Raw genomic sequence first — 9,695 nt, 5'->3', positions numbered from 1 at the left:
TTCCAATTGAAAGAACAGAAAGAAAGAGGTAGAGTGAGAGTGAGAGAAAGAGAGAGAGCAGTGAATAATTAGTTCAATGGAACCATTAAACGATAAAGTCGACAACTGAGAGCTGTATTCCTAAAATCGAACTTAATTTCTGATAAATCAAAGTATTACAAATTTATTACAAATTTATTGGTAGTACCGGGAATGAATTCTGATAAATTTTTAAATATGTATTATAATTTATTAATTCATTCCTGAGAGAAAACGCAATACAAATATTAATTCAGAAGTAAAAGCCAAGCAAAAGCTGTTGAAAATTCAGGAAAAATTTTTATTATTTATATTTTTATGTATTTTTTTTTTTTTTTTTTTTTTTTTTTTTATAAAATAATTTTTGTAGAATTTTGACGTTTGCTTTGAAACCATTATTAAATTCTGAAACCAGATATATTTAAGAACTCAAAATGGAATTTGGTCCCGTTTTTTTCATGAACTATTTATACATTTATCTGGATTTTTCTGCATAAAAATGCATAATAATATAAGCTTATCTCTGTTGTGCCAAGTATAATATTGTTTTTACTTTTAATCAATTATAGCATTTTGGGCCTATTATTTCTAAATTAGTTTAATATAAAGTAGAAACGAACAGTTTTTAATGAAATTCTTAATTTAAAATAGACTTAGTATATTTCCAATGTCAAGAATTCTATATGCTATATACAGAAGCAGAATAAGATATATGCTTTGTATAGGACGTGACTTGGGTTTTGGTTTAGCTGAAGAGTGAATATTTCTGGCATGGCTTCTATATTCATATTGGCTGCAAGATAATCTCATTCATGACACACATTAGTCTAGAATCTATAGAACCTATCTCTATTATCCGCCAAGTCTATCTATAAAACCTATCCAATGTTTCACGGCTACAATTTCTTAGACACTCTCTGAAATGGGCAATAAATAAATGACAAGCCAATCTAGAGCCATGACCATTATCATTTAATGACAGTCATGAAATACATCAATTTATTACCGTGCTATAGCTGAGCCCAATCTTATCTCTAATTTCACAACGTCTTGCCTTTTCATGCTATGTACTGTAGATTTGCCTGGAATATTATGAAATACTTGTGCAGCTCGGTCACATAATCTATAAAATTTAGAAAATTTTACTATATGTAAAGAGAGTAAGAGCTTGAGTGAGAGCTGAGTTAAAGACAAAACTTCGACTTCCAATTGTAATTTGCCTTGACTTTAAGTTTTTAGTCACTCGAAATGATGCATTTTTAACTGTTTGACCTTTGACTAGACTATGAACTCATACATCTAGATACAGTCAGCTAGTTGGCACATACTATAGATGCTGCTGCTGCTGTCTTGTAGTGCAGTGTAATGAGTTAAGTTTTGCGCTGACTCTCTAGCCAAGACCTAAAACGTCGCCATGCATCAAGTCTAAAATCAACAAGTACTTAATTAAAATACAAAAAAAAAAAAAAAGACGAGAGAAACTACTATGAGCCAGGATGCATAGCTGCTGGAAATGAAGATGATTCTGTGATGCAGTCAAAAATGCGGCAGCTGTCGGCATGGCATATACACTTGTCACTGATCCGCTGCCCGCGGCTCTTACCGGTCTCGATTCCAGTTTTAGCTGCAGTCCAGTTAAAGTCATAGCCCTCATTCTCGATTCATTATCTGTATGTCTCTCTGTCTGTCTGCCTGTCGTTCTGTCTGTGGCCAGAGCCATTGAAACCCTTTATTTGTTAGCTGCTTTTAAGCAAATTACAGCTTTTGCTTTTGCTTTTGCTGTTGATGCCGAGCAGGTTAATTTGGTCGCTCTCTGTGCACTGGGGCTACCTGCAGCTTGACTGTCGCTATCTCTCTCTCTCTCTTTCTCTTTCTCTGTCTTTATCTCTGTCTCTGCCGCTGCCCTTTGACGTTCTGAGCCGTCGTGGCATCCAACGTGAGTGAAAGCCGACGGCGTTGCGAATGCGTTTGTTGCTTCTCTTGTCATATGACTGTAAAACCTGAATACAATCATATTTTGCATACGTATGAAAGGCACGATTACATCTATTCTAGTTTTCTCTTTGCAGCTCTGAATAACGTATTTAAAATAAATATTGCTTTATTGATTAATACCTGATTGTTTTTACAGCGAATTCACGAAGTCACTTTGCTTTATATTTTGTTCCCTATGACAAATGTATTTTCTCATAACACTCTTCTGGCTGATAATTACAGTATCAATTATTAGGAATCTGTATTTCTTAAGAAACAATCAATCAAGCATTCAATCAGGCAATAACCATCTATGCACTGGATCAGTATGCTACAGTCGATCACTATTATCAGTGAGCTCCACTACGTAATTGTCGCCATTAGTCAATCAGTGTGTCAGAGTAGATCAATCAGTCAATCAACAAGTCCTTCATTTCGTGTCTGATTATCCATCAATCAGCTGATCAACCAGTTAGTCACCCTGTCAATAATTCAGTCAATTGCTGCCTTAAACATTCAATCAATCAAGAAAATACTTAAGCAGTTCATCAGTCAATCAATCAATAGGCTCAATCAGAGTCAGTCAATTAGTAAGCTGGTCAGGCAACTAGCAAATAAACTAAGTTTGATTGATCAATCAGCAAGCAATCTATCTAGCTAAAATCAGTCAGTTTGTAATTCAATAACCCTGAAAGTCAATCATCAATCAATCATGTAATTAATTAAATAATTCAGAGTCAATCGATTACTTAAACAGTAAGTCAACCAGTTAAGAAGCTGTTGAGTCATCTATCAGCTAGTCAGTCCATCCATCCGCCAGTAAGTCAGATCAATCAGTTAGCCAGTAAGTCCGTATGTCAATCAGTCAGTCCCTCAGCTCAGCTCAGTGAGCTCAGTGAGTTAGTCAATCAATCAGTCAACCAAGTAGAGTCGGTTCGCCAGTCTATTAACTATTCAATCAGCTACTCAATCAGTCAGTCAGTCGGCCAATCAGATGGCCCATCAATCAGTTCTCACTGCATACATGCAATATATTGTAATAGGAATTGTATTAAAATTCAAATGATACTTCGATTCAAGTGCTTTTTTCTTCTCTCGAATAAGCGCACGCTTGCAATAAATATATATCACTGACTGCAAAAATAAAGAAGGCAGCAACGGCTACCAATCCCCGAGCCACTAACCAGACAAAGTCCAACGGGTTGGCAACGGGTTGCAGCCAAGTCAATTGGCCTCGTAGACGCCCCTCGGCCGTCTCGTCTGCTCTCGTCTGGTGCTCGTGCTCGCCCCATGGGTGCCATGGGTATGGTCGATCGTTTGACTCTGACTCCGCCGACGTACGGTTAAACGCTTCACCTGTTCGCGCAAGGCGTTTGCTTTTGCCTGCCATAACTCTGCCTCTCTGCGCCCCGCCTTGACTGAGTTTGCCAACTTGACTTTTGCAACCAAGAGGCGTTAGTTATTAAAACAACAACAACAACAACAACAGCAGCAGCAGCAGCAGCAACATCTACTACGATCAACGAACAGAGAGTCGAGAGCCAAGAGCCGAGAGATGTGAAGTCTGGGACCTGGGGGTCTGCATTAGTAAACGCGCGTGCTTCCTTGCCTGGTTGGCTGCCGGTTGAAAACTTGTTTCGATTATGAAAATTCCAAGCATTAATAACTCTGTTGCTCGATTGCGCTTTTTAAGACGGCAACGGGCGGCAAACTTGCTACAAAAATTTCTGTGCTATAAATAAAGCAAACACAAAACAGAAAGAAAGAAAAAAAAACACATGAATACACTCATATATAATATACATATGTATGTATGTATATATAGATATATAGTTTCATAAAGAAGAAACTCAAAATTCGTATCTTAACTGGCAAATGCATCAAATAGCCAACAGTAGCTGGCTAAAGTGGCTAAAATAAAAACTCTATCTACATATTTGCTGCCCCTTTTAAATGCTCGCTCAATTAGTGCAGAGAAGTGGTTTGGCTTTGGAAAAGTTAGTTAAAGTCTCTGTCTTTATCTTTATTTCGCTCTCGCTCACTCTCTTTTTAGCAAATTCAAATTTCTTCTCATATATTTTCTAAATTCTTTGGTTAATCTTCATCCTTTAGTCGCATATACCCGATTGCTAGACTTGGACCTGCTTCATATGCACTTGTAAGTATTTTATGTCGTTTGTCAGCTACGGGTTACAGAGGCTTGCTAATAATTACAACAACCACAGCAAGTTTTCCTGCAACACGCAACACTAGTCAGCAAAAATGCATCTGAAATTGGCGACATTAAACTGAATATAATTTCAATTTAATTGTTGATACTTCCTTTTTTATTTATTTATATATTACAATTTTTTTTTATATATATATTTTTTTAAATTATTAATTGTAAAAAATGAATTAAGTAAATTCTTTAATATAATTTATTATATATATTTTTCAGCTTTAAACATCTATATAGTTATTTAATCAACTAAGCATAAATTTCATTAAATATTTATTCAAAAGGACATTGCAGTAAACCCATAGATTATTTCACTTTTAAAAATGTGTAATTTTTATTCCTCTCAATATAAATTAAATGATTGCCCTGAGAATATCTAACCTGACTGTAAAGCCTTTAATGAAAATTTATTATTATAATAAAAGGCGAGAGACAACTTCAAAGAGAAACTAACTAGCGGGGTATCCCATCTAGAAAATATTTTAGCTATTTTGAAGCCAAATTACAAATTTGTATTTATAATTTATTCTTCAATCTTTTAATATTGTATATCAATAAAAAATCAACTTTTTAGGTAAAGGGTTACATTTCGAATTAACAAAAGGTCGACTAGAAATAAAAGAAAATTTGTGAAGATTTCTTCTTTGGCTAATTCAATAAGTTAATCGATCAGGGAGCTCTAAGCTAAGTTGGATCAAGATAATATTTTATGCATAAATTAATTATAATTAAGTTGTCTTTAGCAATACAATTTAGGCTTTCTATTAATTAATGCAAAGAAATTTGTTTAAAGTTAATTAAATATTATAATGTATTACATTAATAAGTAAATGGAAGTTTATAGAAATATGTATATTAATAGTTTATCTCAAATTATAATAAATTAAAATATAATGTGTATAATTTTCATAATATATACAGTTTATTAAAAATTATATTAAATGAATTATAAAATTATTATGTAACAAAATATATACAGTTTGCTTATAATCATAATAATAATAAATTATAAAATTTATATATAATAAATTATTATACTTTATTTAAGATTTTATTAAAATAAATTTAAAAATTATAATATATTCAAATAAAACTAATTTCGGTTTTATTATTAACATTTTTTTAAGCAAATTGATGCCAAACACAACAAATTCTCTCTCCGGTGTTAGTCAGTGTTACCTGTTAACCTGTTACCACCTGCTAGCTTCTAGTTGATCGCTGTTGTTGTTGTTGTTGTTATTATTACCTTGTTTCTTCAGTTTCAGCCTCGTCTTTGTCCTCTGCTTGATCTGCCACTTTTGAGCTAAGGTTCATTGCAATTTCTATGCAAATTTATCTAATTTTTTACGTGTTAAATTTATACCTGTGTCTGCTGCATGTATTTGTGTGTATGTGTGTGTGTGTGTGTGTGGTTGTTTCTTTCTCTTCTTCTTCGATAGTTAATCGTATGTAGTATAGTGGGCATGTACACAGGTATAGATGTAGCTGTTGGGGTTGGCAGTTCGTTTATAAAAGCAATTCATACATATTCATAATGATAGCGAGCAGATTCCATGCCAGCTAATTGCTCACTGAGCTGCTCGATCAGATGCCCACCTGTTGGCCGTAGCAGCCAGCTTTGGTCAGCTGCCAGGGAATGTATGTATATAGATATAGTTAAAACGTATGGCGTTAAGTATGAATCATGGCACATTTTTATCGGCGACTAATTTAGAACTCGTGGGAAGCTTGACTGAATATTGATCAAATCACATTTTCTGATCTATTTCGCAAGCTAGCAGCAGTTTTTGGTTATTTTTGTGTGTGGCTATTAGAAAAGGGAGCTCAAGGAATAATTGAATGGTTAACAAAGAGAAGAAGCAAGAGCCAAGTTGATAGGAATTTACAGATTTTTAAGACTAGAGACTAGAGAATGATTTTCATACAAATGTCTCTTCATAGCATATTCCCAAATTAATTATATTTCAAATCATCTCTAACTTATTTGGCTCTTAAGAAATCTCTTTAAACTTATATCAAACTCTAGCTATTTCAGTTCATCCTAAAGTTACAAGAAATTTAATTATACTATATATTAAGTATACATAAATATAGAATTTTTCCCTTTATCATTTTCTTCTATTTTAAGCGCATATTTCTAAGTTTCCGTGAATTGCCTAGTCGACTTTCTCTCTGCTTCTCATGTTCCTTAGCTTCCAGCCATCGGCTTTCTTTCCAATTTTGTTTTTTTAATTTTAGCTCATATTCTTACTTCCTGACATTTTCTAGTCGTTCACTCCTTGCTAAATCAGCTATATTTGCAAGTTCTTTGCTTTTAGCATGCTCTTAATTTGGTTAACGCTATTTACGCTCTTGATTGCATTAGTTCGCGTTAGCTAAAATCGCGTAGAGCGGCAAAACAAATATATTAACGCTTTTAATAACAAGCCTTGTCTGGCGTATTAGCCACACTTGCGTGGCTCAAAACAGGTGTTGCAATCTCAACTACAAGCCAAAAACTTTGTGGAAATATTTCAAAATACATTGAAAAATGTTTTAGATGCAAACTAAACTATTTTAATAGTATTATATGTATGGGCATAAATTATCAGTGAATAACTGATGAAATGAAATATTTTTAAGTAGTATTCCAGCATGAAACATCCATGTTTAGTTATCCAAAATAATCAGCTTGTGTAGATAACTTATTTAACTCAGTTAACAACTAACAATTTAAAATAGGATTTATTTTGTTTTTTAATAATTAATTTATTTTTTAATTTTTAATTTCGTTTTAGTATTTAATATTAAATAAAAAAATGTAGTATTTCTTATTTATTTAATTTTATTTTTTATTAATTTTTTATTTTACCTACTTTATTAATTTTTTGTTTGTTTGTTTATTTTAGTCTTTAATGCTAGATAATATTTAGTATTATTTTACTAGTACCCATTTCAATACGCATGCACCACTAGCTAATTATTTCACCTGAGCTACCTGAGTGCAGTTGATTCATTGTCTGCCTTGCCTGGTTGCAATCGCATTCCACTGGCTGAAGGCTCCAGTAGGCAACATAACAATGCTAATTTGATGCACCGCCACCGCTAAAGAGTGGGCGTGGCCGAGAGCAGGGTCTGCCTGTTGAATAGAGGCAGCAGCAACCTTGTTCTTGTCGCTCGGGCTCCTCTCTTAACTCTTAACTCGCTCGCGCAGCTGCCCAATTCGAGCTAACGGACAGAGCCAGTTACCAGTTACCAGGGGCAATTGGACGCAATTGAACGTTCAATTATCCATAGCCAAGACAAAGACTTTTAGTTGCGCTAGCTCGCAGAGAGCTGCCAGCGATATGGTAGTTTTTTCTATGCCCTAATAGAGGATAGTTTAGTTCGCATATGAAATGTGCAAACAATGTGTGGGGGAGAATGAAAGAAGAATTGCAGTTTGAGTTTTCAATATATGATCTGTTATAATATGATATCAATAGAAAGAGTATTTGCACTGCGGCCTGCATGATTGCTAAATCTTCCAGCCGCAGACATTCGTTAGGTGGCACGAGTCATGCCTCATCCACTTGCCACATTGATAAATGAACGTTAATATTCTGACTGCTTCTGCACTTAGCTGTTTATTCTACTCTGACCCATTTTATAGCCGCAGTCCAACAAGCCGGAAATAACTTCATTGGCACTGGTTACTACAGCTAGAAGATGAATAGACGTCTGCTCAGAGAGTCATGTATAACGATTTTTTATTTATGTGTATATATGTTATGCATTCATATATGGGTATTTAGATGTATGCCTAGACTCTAGTATTAATTTTGAATCGAGTTCATTGTGAATTAAATGAATATCTTAATCAACTCTATATGTACTATAAATATTATATAAGTTTATTTCCCAAAGCATCATTATAAAAATATTTATACATTTAAATATTTGCATAATATTATAAAATATATATTTCTATTTATCAATATATATATAAAATATATATTTCTATTTATCAATATATATATATATATATATATATAAATTGCATGGCATATACTATAACTACATGTACTACACATACTAAGGCCCTTTGGGGCATAGCGAATTGGCTAACAGCTGTTAATTTTCCACTTTTATAGCTAGAACTCTAATATCTGGCAAGTGGTTTACAGTTGACCTTTGTTATGGACTAACAAAAAAAAAAAACATATATATATATACATTTATATTATATACTCCATATACCATATATAAATCGGCAAAAGCTATATCTAAATCACTTTAACGCTCGCATCATCACTCCATATAGTTGGATCACTGTTGATCTTCTCTAATGATATATCTATTCATTATAAAATCAGTTATCTTATCAATGTTTATATAAAATTATTACTTTTTAGACCATAAACAAGTATTATAAAGCCGACTTCCTGACCTAGCTTTGCTATGATATGTGCACCATTCACAAATTTAATTTCTAGCTACAGAAATTCTATTCAGTTATTTTATGGCATCTATTTATGATGCCCAAACAATTTTTAGGTATTTTATAAAAATTGTATAAAACTAAAAATAAATAGAGATAAAATTAAACCGATTTGAATAATAAAATTTGGAATTTGAAATTTTTGTTCAAGCAAGCTAAAGGTATTACAAGTTCTATAAGACATCATACTACAGATACATACTCGATTCTTAATTGTAGAAATGTATAGTATATAAAAATATGCGGTAATCCGCCTGCTTCGGCCCGCTGTTGACAGCACAGTTTCTTAGCCCATTTTATGGATAGAGCGTATTAATAAAAGAGAAACAGCGAGAAATGAGCTGGCATGGAGAAGATCATTAATGCACAGTTAAGAGCCTCCGGCTACAGGGCTCTCAGGTTTCGCCAATGTATCTATATACTATTTCTATGCATGTGCTTGTGTGTGTGCGTGTGTGTGTGTTTGTGTGTATAATGTGTGCTAAGTAAGTTTTGTTATAAGGCTACACATCTTTTACGACTTTAGCCAGAGTCGAAGCAGATTAGTGGATGCTGCTGGTGAAGGGGCTGCGCCTCTGCTTAGTTAGTTAAGAGTTAAATTTGAACCTGTTCTTTTGGTTACAGTTGTCGCTGGGACGCTCGCTCACTCGCTCGCTCGCTCGCTCAGCGCGATCTTCGTGCTCGGTATTATTAACGATCATTATGAGGTTTTAACTTAAGTGGTCAATTAACATTTGCATGACTGAAATCGGAATTGGAAATTAGTGTTTAACTAATTTATGCGTACAGAAAAAGAAACTCCTAGCGCTCGCTTAAAGAGAACAGGCTTGACAGCTCTCCGGCCTCCGGTCTCTGGTCCCTTGAGTTCTCTGCGATATTTGTGGCCAAAGTCTGACGCAGGGCCACGTAGACTTTGAGGCGGGTTCATTAGACCTCGAAGACGGCTGCATTTTTAATTACACAAATGTTGGAAAACACAACAAAAAATAACTAAATCAGCTGCTTAAAGGGCCTTGACTCTAA

This window comes from Drosophila mojavensis, unplaced genomic scaffold (assembly GCF_018153725.1).
Source record: "Drosophila mojavensis isolate 15081-1352.22 unplaced genomic scaffold, ASM1815372v1 contig_80, whole genome shotgun sequence".
Lineage (NCBI taxonomy): Eukaryota > Metazoa > Arthropoda > Insecta > Diptera > Drosophilidae > Drosophila > Drosophila mojavensis.
Note: the sequence above shows the minus strand (reverse complement) of the source record.